Here is a 13,915-nt window from a genome sequence, read left to right on the forward strand (position 1 = left end):
AAATTAGCTGGCCATGGGGTAGAGTTGGGACCTACTTTTACCGTAATTTGCCTTTCCTCACAGTGCTTCCCGACGCCGTACAGCTGTTATGAGCAGCAACTAAACCAAAAAAGGGACTCAGCACAAACAAGGCCGATGGAGGCCAGGGCCGGAAGGAGGAAGTGCGCAGGCGTGTGAGGTCACACACTTCCGCCCTCTAGGTCTGCGCTTGCGCGCGAGAGGACTACCCGCTCGGGGAAGCCTCCTGGAACTCTGGGCTAGCGCAGACGCAGAGCAACCTCCAGGCGGAACTGGGGCATCACCCACTCCAGGGACTGACATACCCGGCGTGTAAAGGTGGTGGCACGCGGAGCGGTGCGCATGCGCGGGCAGTTCTCGGGGTGAAGGGGTGAGAGCCAGACCGGGCGGCCAGCTGGGCTGGAGCGGAGCAGCGTCAGGATGGACGAGGACGTGCTGCCCGCCCTGAATGTCCTCATCATCGGCGAGAGCGGCGTCGGCAAGTCCAGGTGAGGCGGCCCCGCGGTCGTGACGGGGGCGGCGGACGGGGCCGCCGAGGCAGCGTCGCCCGGGCCGGCCGGGAACCGTCAACGGCGCGCCCCGAGTGGCCGCGCGGGGTCCCCGCTTGTGCGCCGCGGGCCCCTCCGCCTCGCGGCCCGGCAGCCCTGGCTCCCGCGGCCTCGCTGCCCCTGCCCGCCCCGCCCACCCCGCGCCCGCAGCCCCCACCGGCCCGCGCCGGCCGAGTGGCGGGTCTTGCTCCCCCTGTCGGGGCGAGAGCGCCCCGCGGCTGCCTCCTGCCGCGCGAGGCCTGGGGGCCGGGCCCGCGCTGGGTCCTGATGCTCATCTCAGGCCGCTCGTGCCCTGAGAGCTGGAGTCGGGACTTTATCACTTCGGGATTCAGGCTGGACTTTCTCTAAGGACGTGACGTGCAGGGAAGTCTCGGGACATCGGAAGGCACCGTCCTGGCCGTGCTGTGACGCCCGCCCCGCTGCTGCTGTCGTGTTTTACGAGTCAGCTCTGAGAGATCTCTTTGGTCTTCCAGCTGCTTGAGGAACTCCCTGTGCTCTAAGATAGTTCTGCAGAAGCTGTGAGCCACCTTTACAAATAATGGTTCCATTCTGCTGCAGCACAGAAGATAACAAAGTGTTGTTTTTTCCGTCTTGGCGCGAGGGGAGTGATACTGACAATAGTTAGACTTGAGTGTGTGGCGGAGACATGGAGCTCGCGGTGTAGAAGAGCGTACTGATTTCGTCCAGGGCTGTGGAGCAGTTCCCCGGGAGAATTTATCCTCACCACATTTCCTGTTTTCGCTCCTGATACACTTATATTTCAAGTCGCTTTCTTAATCGCTTTCTAGTTACAGATTTTTAGAGACTTAAGGATTTGAAATCTTATTCTCTAATATGTTCTGAAGTCTTATATATTTTTTAAGTATGGTAATATATTTTCATATTTTTTCTTCTTTAATGTCCTCTGCACCGGAGTGAAGGATTTGTGTTCAACAAGGATTGCAGTCATGGAACACTGGGTTAGGGAAAGTATAGGGTGTGGGGGGGCGGAGGAGGGTGGGAGGGAGAGAGAAAGGGCTAGATAGAATGATCACCATTCGTTTTGATGGTTTAAAAGGTTTATACTGGCATTATCTCAATAAGAACTCCATAGCCTTGTGACCATCTTTGTTACTTGAGATGTGACTCTCATTTAGGTTAAGGCATATCATATTGCTAAATCTGAAGTCGAGATGAAAATCATTTCATGTGAATCAACCCAATAAATGGCAGGGAACTTTTTCTCAATGTATTGGGTGGATCACTGCCTAGGAAGGCTCTGTGAGAGGTTTTTTAAAGATGAACTCAAAGTACAGTGTTGATTTCATTGAGGTTCTTCCACCACACCACAGTCTTTAAAGTGATTTCTTGTTCTCCGATCCCCTACTTCAAAGGTTTGTGGATCTAATCTGTTCCAAACTTTTCTTCCATACTTAGTGGTGAGTTGTCAGATGCTCTCTGCAGTAGTTGAACACCTTTAATACCTGTTTCAAGAAGGATGGCATTTGTAAAAAAAGTGTCTTATTTTTCTAGCAAGATAAACATTATTTATGATATGCTAAGGAAAATAAACCTTGATACTTATCTTTCTGTATAAGAGGAGAAAAAATAATTCCACTAAAATGAAAATAGATGCTTTTTAAAGTGACTTAGTATAAAAACATATGTCATGGATATAATCTGAAAGGGTTCTAGCCAGTAGTTGGTTTCTGTTTTTGCATCATCAGATCCTGTGGGTGAAGCCAATAAGAACGCGGGTGCTGAATTTCCAGTAAATGAAGACGTCAAAAGATGTGACCAAGATGAGATTGTCAGAAGGAGGGGTCCTGGTTTCCTGAAGAAGTTAGCAAAAAAGCAAAACAATGATTTATCACCTTCATCAAAATCTCTTGGCCAAAAAAACAAGAAGAGTGGTCCGGCCCTTCCAGTGAATGTGGATAGCAGGAGTCATGACCCATTTGAAATTCCCAAAAGTATTTTTCCTGCATTAAGGAAGTAGTAAGGGAAAGACAAACTTGTTCACAGTCTTCATCAGATCCTGTGGGTGAAGCCAACAGGAAGGCGGGTGCTGAATTTCAACTGAATGCAGATGACAAACGATGTGACCAAGATGAGATGTTCAGAAGGAGGGGTCCCGGTTTCCTGAAGAAGTTAGCAACAAAGCAAAACAATGATATATCACCTTCATCAAAATCTGTTGGCCAAATAAACAAGAAGAGTGGTCCTGCCCTTCCAGTGAATGTGGATAGCAGGCGTTATGACCCAGTTGAGATTCCCATAAGTGTTTTTCCTGGCTTGAAGGAGGTAGTAAGGGAAAGAAAAACTGATTCACTGTCTTCATCAGATTCTGTGGGTGAAGCCAAGAAGAAGGCGGGTGCTGAATTTCCAGTGAATGCAGATGTCAAAATATGTGACCAATATGATATTGTCAGAAGGAGGGGTCCTGGTTTCCTGAAGAAGTTAGCAACAAAGCAAAACAATGATATATCACCTTCATCAAAATCTGTTGGCCAAATAAACAAGAAGAGTGGTCCTGCCCTTCCAGTGAATGTGGATAGCAGGCGTTATGACCCAGTTGAGATTCCCATAAGTGTTTTTCCTGCCTTGAAGGAGGTAGTAAGGGAAAGACAAACTGATTCACTGTCTTCATCAGATTCTGTGGGTGAAGCCAGGAAGAAGGCGGGTGCTGAATTTCCAGTGAATGCAGATGTCAAAATATGTGACCAATATGATATTGTCAGAAGGAGGGGTCCTGGTTTCCTGAAGAAGTTAGCAACAAAGCAAAACAATGATATATCACCTTCATCAAAATCTGTTGGCCAAATAAACAAGAAGAGTGGTCCTGCCCTTCCAGTGAATGTGGATAGCAGGCGTTATGACCCAGTTGAGATTCCCATAAGTGTTTTTCCTGCCTTGAAGGAGGTAGTAAGGGAAAGACAAACTGATTCACTGTCTTCATCAGATTCTGTGGGTGAAGCCAGGAAGAAGGCGGGTGCTGAATTTCCAGTGAATGCAGATGTCAAAATATGTGACCAATATGATATTGTCAGAAGGAGGGGTCCTGGTTTCCTGAAGAAGTTAGCAACAAAGCAAAACAATTATTAATCACCTTCATCAAAATCTGTTGGCCAAATAAACAAGAAGAGTGGTCCTGCCCTTCCAGTGAATGTGGATAGCAGGAGTCATGACACAGTTGAGATTCCCAAAAGTATTGTTCCTGGCTTGAAGGAGGTAGTAATGAAAAAAAAAAACTGATTCACAGTCTTCATCAGATCCTGTGGGTGAAGCCAACTAGAAGGTGGGTGCTGAATTTCCAGTGAATGCAGACGTCAAAATATGTGACCAAGATGAGATTGTCAGAAAGAGGGGTCCTGGTTTCATGTAGAAGTTAGCAAAAAAGCAAAACAATGATTTATCACCTTCACCAAAATCTGTTGGCCAAATAAACAAGAAGAATGGTCCTGCCCTTCCAGTGAATGTGGATAGCAGGAGTAATGACCCAGATGAGATTCCCAAAAGTGTTGTTCCTGGCTTGAAGGAGGTAGTAAGGGAAAGACAAACTGGTTCACAGTCTTCATCAGATCCTGTGGGTGAAGCCAACAAGAAGGCGGGTGCTGAATTTCCAGTGAATGCAGACGTCAAAAGATGTGACCAAGATGAGATTGTCCGAAGGAGCGGTCCTGGTTTCCTGAAAAACTTAGCAACAAAGCAAAACAATGATTTATCACCTTCATCAAAATCTGTTGGCCAAATAAACAAGAGTGGTCCTGCCCTTCCAGTGAATGTGGATAGCAGGAGTCATGACCCAGTTGAAATTCCCAAAAGTATTGTTCCTGGCTTGAAGGAGGTAGTAAGGGAAAGAAAAACTCATTCACAGTGTTCATTAGATCCTTGTGGGTGAAGCCAACAAGAAGACGGGTGCTGAATTTCCAGTGAATGCAGACTATTGGAGAATTAACTACGTGCGAGGTCAGGATTTTGAAATTAATGCTTCCATTTATGTGACCTTATGTGAACACTGAAGGCCTTCATTTTTCACTTTAATAATGAGGGTAGAACAGAAATCTCTCAAACCCTATCTGATGTAAATATGTCAAATTCTTTGATTCTTTGGCTAGGCATAGTGAACTAAAGTAGCAAAGTGTTTCAGAAGGGATTAGAGAAACCTATTATCCAAATTGCTTTCCCTCCAATGCCCTTTTTTATCCCCTTTCTTTTTGGCCCGTTTCATACCGGGGATCGAACCGGTGCTGCAGAGGCTGTGGGCAGCTTTGCAGCCCAGCACTCAACTGCTGTGCCACCAGGGGAGGCCCTGCTTTTAAAGTTATTTTATGTTCCAGAAGTGATATGACCTTCACTTTAACAGGACAAATAATGTAGGAAACGGATGGTATCTCTTGTTCAGCAATCAAAATTTGATAATATTTTACCTCCTCATTGACTGTCAGGCTCCTAGCTTAGGCGCTCGCTCACACAGAATTTCCATCAGAGAAGATGAAAGATGTAGGTGCACTTTTACAGGGAACATTATCCGGTAGCCCATCTCAGAGAATAAAATATGTCTTAAGAAGAAATAATTCAGTAAAAAGAAAAAAACAGAAAATAAAACCTTGACTTATTAGTAAATTCGGGAATCTAGTTTGCAATCTCTCTCCCTCTCCATCTCTCTCCATCCTATGAGAGAGAAAGAGAGAGAATGGCTGTCACCGCTACTGGTAACATCTCTTTAAAAATTGTGCGTACTTACTAAGAACATCTTGCATTCATGGAAATATCTGTTTCTTCAATAAATGACAAAAAATAAATCTTCACAGCTTCATCATGGCCTGCAGTTGATTCTTTGCTCAAGATTTAGTTGGCTTTAGGATTTTATGGATGAATTTTGCATCAGTTTAACATCTCAATTATAGTTGTTTTTATTGTTGTTGTCGTCTTGGAGAGAGAAAAAAATAGAAATATATTAAATTTCTTTCCATTCACTGTCTTTTAAAAGCCTTATCTTGATGATTTTACTCATCTCAGTGGTGATAGCTATTATTTGGATGATTTGATAGTCACATGGATTTACTCAACCTAAACCTTTAAGTGGATGAGAATCGTTTTATTTGAACAACACTGCAACAGAGGAGGAAAAAAGTGGCATCATTTGGATTTAAGAAAATCCCTGGGTGTTTGACAAAGCTGTACAAATCATTGTCCATCACCTGCTTTCATGCCAAGCATAGGCTCACGCTCCTTGGCTCTATTTTGCTGTTGCTGATATATTTGTGTGTTTCCCTGAAGTAAGCCCGCCTCGATGTATTTGTAGTGTCTGATAAACTGATTCTCCATAAATACATAGGGGACAGACTTTGAGTTTGAGGAACAATTTCCCTTTGGTTGCATTTGGTTGTGTCACATTATGGAACTCCTTTTCCTCCTCTGCCTTTCAAAAAGGTCGCTCTCAGAGTAATGAATGGCTCCTCCATTTGGGATTTTGCTTCAGCACAGCCAGCTTGTGCTGAAGATCTGGAGGGTGTGGCTGGAGTCCCCAGTGAGTGATGACCTTTGTTACAGTGAAATGAGATATGGGCTTTTTCTTTTGAAATCCCCCTAGAATGTCAGTTCACTTTATGGTTTTTCTACTTAGGAAAAGCTAAAAACCTTACTGTGAAACTTCAAATCTAAAAAACTGTTAAGATAATTAAGTGCCATTTGAATTTTAATTTAAAATCAGTTTCTTTTAAATACCCCAAAATTGATGTTGATGCTAAGTTTTTTTTTAGAAAAGAGAATAACCATGATTGATAATGTCATAGTAGTGTACTTCTTTTTACCCACTTTTTCAAATTGCAAGTCACTGCATGTTAACACACATACAGCACACATTTCTCAGTCCCTTACACATTGCAGCCCCCTTCCCATAAGCCTGTGCACAAGCATGCAGCTCCCTGTGTGGTGCGGAGGGCTCACAAGACCTTGCTGGGTTCCACGGTGATTGGCAGGTTTCTCCTGGACAGGTATCACTTCCTAACATGTGCATTTGAGTATCTGCCTTGAGTGTTTCTTCCTCAGCCCAGGGGCAGAGACTGCTGTTCACTTTCTTCATTGCTTTATGCTAAAAGCCAGGAAGAGTGTTTGCCACAATGCAAGTGCTTTAAAACAAATTGTGAAGTAAATGAATTGTGTACTTTTAACACTGGGAATGTAAAACCAGGACAAAGGCCGATTAGTACAGCTGTTAAAAAAGCAAGTGCACCCTCACCCCAGTCCCATGTGCTCCTCCCTCCTTCCCTCTGCTCCCTGTCCTTCCTCCTTCCCTGCAGGATGTCTCTGATTAATAGTTGTATGTTTCTTTTTTGGGTTTTGTACTGCTGTTATTTTTCTTACACTGATGTCTTATTTGGTTCCCCTATATCCCTGCTATAAGTGAAACCATCCTATATTTTTCTTTTTCCTTCTGGCTTATTTCACTGAGCATAATTGGTGAAGGAAATTCTATGGGGACTACACCTGAAAGGGGGGAGCAAATATTGTTTAAAAATGAACAATGATGTCTAAATTAAAATATATATATATATATATATATTCTCACCAAAAAAAAAAAAAAAAAAGGGCAGAAGTGTTGCCAACCACCCATCTGTAACCCACCTCCTTCTTCTAATGGAGGGCATTCTTTGAATCAGTTCTTCCTACTGGGTTTATAATGGCTAACGAAGGACGTGGTTTTAGTGGCTCCTCCTGGTGACATCATTGCCAATCCCTGACTTGCCTCTATTGATGATCTGGACAGGAAGAGTATGTTTAGGGCATCATCCGTGCAGAGTGAGGAGAATGAGACCCTTAGCAGTCAGATGCCCTTTGAGAACATCTTGAACTTGAGAAGTCTCAAAACCGTTTCCTTTTCAAAGAAAGAATTTATCCTTTTCAATTATCTATATAATAAGAGAGATGGAATTATTATTCTCTATTGGTAAAAAAATAAAAAGTAAAATAGTTTTAAACCTACAATTACCAGGAATATCACTTCCTTTCTTTACAGCATTAGTTAATACTTATTTTTATTATCTGTATCTGTTTATCTATAAATGAAACATATATCCATTATCATTTAAGTCCCATTTAGGTATCAAATTTAACTGATAAAGAAATTCCAAACAGATCAATTACTAGCAAGGAGATTGAATCAGCAATCAAACTCCTACCAAAAAACAAAAGTCCAGCACCTGATGGCTTCAGTGGTTAATTCTTTTTTTTTTTTCAGGTTTATTTATTTATACAAGAACCATGGTACAGACCAGATGCACGGAAGGATGAGAGGATTTACCAGAGACAGAGGGGAGAGCAGAACAGGCAGACTACCAAAACACACTGCTGAGGGGAGCAGCGGGTGAGACAGGAGAGGTCTGCGTAACCTAGCAAAAACAATGCCTCAATTGCTTTTTGGTTTGCTGAGGGTTTAGAACTGGAAACAAATGCATAAGAAATATGTGCACAAAAATCAAAAGAAAACCCTATACAAATCACAAGATTCATCATAGATACGGAATCAAGGTTGACATGCCAGAATCCCATGAAACCTGTTATTCCTACAATCACAGACCCAATAGAAAGAGTGACCCAAAAGGATCACAATGAGTCGGGAATTAGCAATAAAGAAACAATGAACATAGCTATGGATGCAACGATGACACTTCCAATAGTGTTTTCTAAGATAGCAGAATATTGATCAAAATAGATAAATGCTAGGTTATACACCATTAGGGGGATCTCACACCTTTTGGCTATACTTTGTAATTGGAATAACATGTTCTTCTTACTGCACGAAGAAGAAACACCCGTGGTCTGAATGAAGGCCCGGGAAGAAGTAATCTCATGTGATAATGAAATATTAATATCATATGTAAAAATTGGAATATGCACTAAAAAACAAGGAATGTTGTTTATAAAACTATCTCTGCCATTTACAGCTAAGATGTTGTTTTCCATATACTGTATATATGCTTGTAACCAAAACTGAGTTAGATTTTGAATGACATAGTCACTGTTTTCAAAAGTGGTCAGACATTTGCCCAATGTTTGCCTAGTGTCTTTATCCCGGTAGTCAACTGCTTCAGTCATGATAACCTACACTATGGGACCATAATCTGAAAAATCCTCTTCATGGATGTTAAAATAGGGTGTGATATAAGAATAGTCACTTGCCAAATGCCGAAGGTCTAAACCTTCCTGCACTTGGAAACAGCCATATATACTGAATGCAATGTACAGAAGGTATAAAACCACTATCACAACTTGGACTTAGTGTTTGTGAGAAAGGGGCCAAAATAATCTCTAAAGAACAAGTTGATTGGATGAATGCTCGATTCTTCATCAGTTCAAAGAGAACTAAATGGGAGGCAGCAGCACATTATCAGCGAGGAAGAATTTTGGTCCGGGTGACCCTCTGACTTTTGCAACAAGCACAGTCAGGCCACTTCTCTCCTACCATCTAGGGCCATAGAGGCTCCAAAACAGGTGATGTTATAAAAATAACAGAAGAGCAAGGTTGTTCCCGTGTAAATGCAAAAGTACTGCACGGACTTAAAGGAGGTCATCACCCCTGTAAAGCATGCCCGGACATTTGTGAGAGTGATGATGGTGATGGACACCGCCACGTGGGAGTAGACGTCAGACATTCGCTGTTGTACGCTGTCCATGATGTTGGTCTTCTGCCAGGCAGAAATCATGATAAGCATGTCATCAATGCAACACCTGTTAAAAAATATCTTAATGTATATTCATATCCATGAAAGTGTAAATAGCACAATTCAAAAGGTTTCCCCCTTTTTCTCTTTTGAATGAAGCAACATTGTTTTACGTCCTTGTTGAGTTTTTGACAGTCTAGGATTTCTCCCCTCAGGTTTGGCCATTTTCGCTCTCCCAGCACCAGCGCACCTGTGGTCCTCCACCAGAGTCCTTGTGCTTTCCTCCCTGTCCCTCTTGCCACCCCCCCCCCCCCCGCTTCCTGGCTGTCTCAGCTCTAGGACAGCTTTCAAGAGTTGCTTTGAAAGTTTGTCTTTGTCTGACCCTTTGTTTAGTTTCCCTATATTCCACATCTAAGTGAAATGATCGTTTGTCCCTTAAGGTCTTATTCTTTGTCCCTTCAGATTTTATTTATCTTGCACAATCTGTGCTTAGGTAACACTTTCCTTGGTTGTCTCTGTGTCCACAACAGAGCACACTTCTCCTCTCCAATTATGGTGCCTCAGTGTTGAGATCAGGAAACCTGGTGGATGCGTGTTAGTTCAAGCAGGATTAGCAATCTGTTTCTGATTCCACTCGATTACTTGAGAGACCATTTTCTCTCATAAGGCATTTCACAGAAATGCAGAAACACTTCCAGCCAACGTTCTGTTACTGAACCTATCTGACCACCACAGCATCAGTCTATCATTGCAGTATGACTTGAGAGGCACAACATCATTTACAGGCACGCGCACACTAGTTTTCCGTCTAGTCTGTTTCTTGGTGGGAATATAGAGGTTTCCTATGTTTGAATTCACCAATCTCCTGTGGACAGGGGAGATGGTTTTCAATTCTCAATCACACAGAAATGAACATACTTTCTCTAATTTTTGGAGCATTGTTTTCAATTATTAGGACAAATTGCTAGAAGTAGAATGGAGAGGTGAAAGACATGAACCTTGAATCCCCTTTCAAGCCTTTTGATTTGATACAAATATTGGACTAAGAAAAGTATGAGTCAATTGACAGTCTTCTCCAAGCAGTAGAAGACAGTGTTCATTACACACAACCATCCCAAAAGTTTCAGTCTCGCAATACTTACTAATTTAATAAGAAAACAAGGCATCTCAGTTTTGGTTTAATTTGCATCCCTTGGTTGAGATGTCATATATTTGCCCCCCTTACATTTCCAGTGACTTGTATTTTACCTTTTCAGGATTGTGCATGTGTGTGTGTGTGACAGAGAGAGAGAGAGAGAGAACTTCCTGCTCATGTCATTGTCTTTACTTTTGCATTTGGGGTCCTTATTTTTTCCAGTTCTGAAAACACAATTTAATGTTTGTCTTCATTTTTCACATCTTATTTTGGATCTGTAGTCATCTAAGCACAGTTCTTTTACTTAATCTATCATAAACTCATTCTGTTATCTACTTTCTCCCCAATACTCATAGTGTAGCCTAACATGTGCTTTATTCATCTAGTATTAGAAATGGTGCATGTACAACTATTGTCACAAATGGCACCCCACGAATAACATGAGGCCAAAGCCACTCACCACTGCCAAGGCAACAGAAATCACTCCAACGACTGCAATAAACATTTTGTTTCGTATACAGCTAAACCTGTAAATAGGGAGGGAAAAATGATGAATTTTTAGCAGCAGCTTCCATACTCAAATTCCATCAATTCATGACATTCTTGATTTGGACCTGTTCTGAAATCGCTCCTGCAATCATTCTACATCTGTCTCCTGGAGACCTTTAATTCCCATGCACTATCCCAGACCAACTATACCAATTCAAAGAGGGAAAATAAAAGTTGGCATTTTGTGCTTTAACTTAACTATCTTGTTATGCAGCTGGCCAAGCACTAATTCCCTGATGGTGTTTCAGAACCAAATACATGTACTGGAGCACAGCAGGTGGTTAATTCCACACTAGTGTTCAAGGAGTTGTGTGTGAATCGAACACAACACTAAAGGGCAGGCAGCTGTAGTTGAGAAAGTACCCACATCCAATTATCTTTGCACTCATTTCCTGATTCCAACTAGCTATTAACAGCAACCTAAAGGGTTCCTGTACAACAGAGATAGTATGTGGTTAATAAAATGCATGAAAGCATCCTGCTAAAACGGTTTCAAGATTCTCCTTTATTGATGAAGAGGGTTCTAGAAAAGTTGCTGTTATTTGCAAAAAAAAATTGTTTTGAAATGTACTGTTTTTAGATCAACACAAGACTTTTCTGTTTCTCTGTTGGACCACCAGAAATGGGAATGCAGAGAGAGCATTTGAAAGCATGTATGCAGTACTTTGCCTCCACAATAACCACATTACATTTTAAAATATTGACAGCCACCTGTGGTTTTATGTTTTAATTTTATGTGAACAGTTTTAAACAAATGATAGATAAAAGTCTCTCTAGACTTCTGTAGGAAAAATAAACTGAGTTGGAAGACTAGGAGAGACAACTAAGGAAATGGAGCTACTGATTCTAAAACAGTATGTGATGAAAATAACTTTTCAGATCATATTCACATAGCAAAACTTTCTTTTTATGAAAAGGTTTCTGCACCATCGATGTGTTCCACTTTTTCTCAAACTGCTGGTGCCTTGAGTTTAATTTAGGGTCCAAACACACACACACAAATTTCAGAGCAAAATTAAATCACTTGGGTTACAAAAAATTTCAACATGATGAATATTTTCCTTTTGCAATACTTCTAGAAAACAATTTTTATAAATATTTAAGATAAGTACATAACACAGATGAAGTTCAAATGTAAAAAGGTTAGTGAGAGCTACACAGGGCATGTTTAGTCTCAATCCCTTTTACAAGATTCTCATTTTTAATGTAAATTTTTTATACACTGAGGTAGGAAGGTAAATTGTTGGCTACAGTGACTTTACTTTGACTAGTTGTGCTGATGTTCTCAAAGCAACTGTTAATAATTGTAAGTGAAGGAAAGATGAAAATGGACACTGTAGGAGACTGATGATATTCTAGAACCCTACAAGAAACCTGATAGAAGCAGTTTATCAAAATAATCGGAGAATGATCAAACTTTAGATTTCCTAAGACCCCGGATCAACAGATCTTGATTCAGTAGGTTTACAATGAAGCTGCAGAATCATTGTGTCTAAAATTTTCCTCACACGATTCCAATGGTCAGTCAAATTGAGGCATCCCTGGAAGCAAAATGGCTAATTTTCTGAATATTCTAATAACTTGACAGCGTCGGGCTGAATTGGACATGATTACACTTCAAAAACTGTATGTTTGGGGTGGAGGCCACATCTTTCTAAAAGATAACGATGTTATCTATTAAACACAAGTACAGTTAAACTTTGTGTGAGAAGAGAAATATTTTCCAGATTTTATCAGAAATTTATCTAATAGTTGGCATAATAAGTTTTGTCATTTCTAAAATGCCAAATTTGAAATAGTCTACAATCTCAATATACCACTACTTGCCATAGAATCGTGTTCAATTTGGCCATACTCTCTTGGGAAGGTCTTACCATCTGCTTGTGGCCCCCCACCCCTTCATCCTGCCCAGGTTTCCAAGGATTAATTTACCCGTTTAAATTCAATCATCCTGCTTTCTACCCAAATGTAAGGCAAACCCCAACATGGGTAGATTCATCAGTGTTTGAAACAGTTGGGTTGTTTTCCTAGCTGTTGTCATCACCTTCCTATAGTCTACCATAATCCACAGCACTCTACCCACTCCTGATACTCCCAAAAACAGTCACCCAATCCCAAAGCTTGCTCAAGAAATACACAGCACAAACCACTCAGTGGCCAGCCAAAGGCGCACCCAAGGCCCACTGCCATCCCCAGAACCAAAAAAGTGAAACCCATGGCCCCCCAGTGGTACAGCCAGAAACAGCCTTCTCTCCTGGAGCCTGGCCGGCACCACCCACCCGCCGGTGTCTGGGCGCCCGCCCACAGTGCCCACCGGGGTCCCGGGTGCCCGGGTCGGCCCCAGCAGGGCTATGGGGGCTGGTGTCTGCTGGCTGGGGGCAGGCTGTGCCCTGGGCAAGCGACTGCAGGCCGGCAAGGAGGGGGCCACTTGTATCTGCGGCGGCCAGCGTCCATTCGGGCCCTGCGGAGCCGTTGGCCAGGTTGGGGACGCAGGCCTGCCGGCGCCTGGGCTGTCAGAGGCCGAGTACCGAGGCGAGCCATGCCAGCCTGTGGAGGCAGGGTGGGTGGCGAGCTGCATGCCAGCTTCAAGGCCCGGGGTGCTGGGCTGTGCCGGCCGCCTGCCCCTAGCTGGCCCTGTGTGTGTATGTGTGTGTGCATGTGCGCGTGTGTTGTGTGTGCGCATGAGGATTTGTGTGTGCCTGCGGGCAAGCGCGTGTTTGGGGGCGGTGGGGTCCCTGGTAGAGAAGCAGGTGCACTGGCGGGGGAGGGGGAGCAGTGGTCAGCTGGGCTGGCAGGCAGGAGGCCCAGGCAGGAGGGGCCGGTGGTCTTTGGGAGTGGGTGGAGCCGGGGCGCAGGCCAGTGGCAGACGCCCAGGGGTCGGGCGGAAGGCCACCAGCAAAGCGCTGAAGGCCAGGGGCGATGCCCCGACAGGCTTGCAGAGACTGAAGGCAGGAGACAGAGGTGTGAGCACACACGAAGGCGAGCCCTTGACCCCGACGATGACCACGGGCTGGACACAG

At 43.3% G+C, this 13,915-nt stretch overlaps 1 pseudogene across 1 annotated transcript; it reads right to left on the minus strand.

Annotated features, from left to right (window-relative positions):
* Window positions 1–475: 475 nt before the first annotated feature.
* On the minus strand, window positions 476–13,473 carry LOC311184198 (patched domain-containing protein 3-like; annotated as a pseudogene). The gene is made up of 4 exons: window positions 13,175–13,473; window positions 10,728–10,873; window positions 7,940–9,278; window positions 476–858 (listed from the first exon to the last, which is right to left on the minus strand). The product of its transcript is annotated as a patched domain-containing protein 3-like (transcript).
* Window positions 13,474–13,915: the final 442 nt, after the last annotated feature.

This window comes from Talpa europaea (genome assembly GCF_964194135.1).
Source record: "Talpa europaea genome assembly, chromosome: 14".
Classification (NCBI taxonomy): domain Eukaryota; kingdom Metazoa; phylum Chordata; class Mammalia; order Eulipotyphla; family Talpidae; genus Talpa; species Talpa europaea.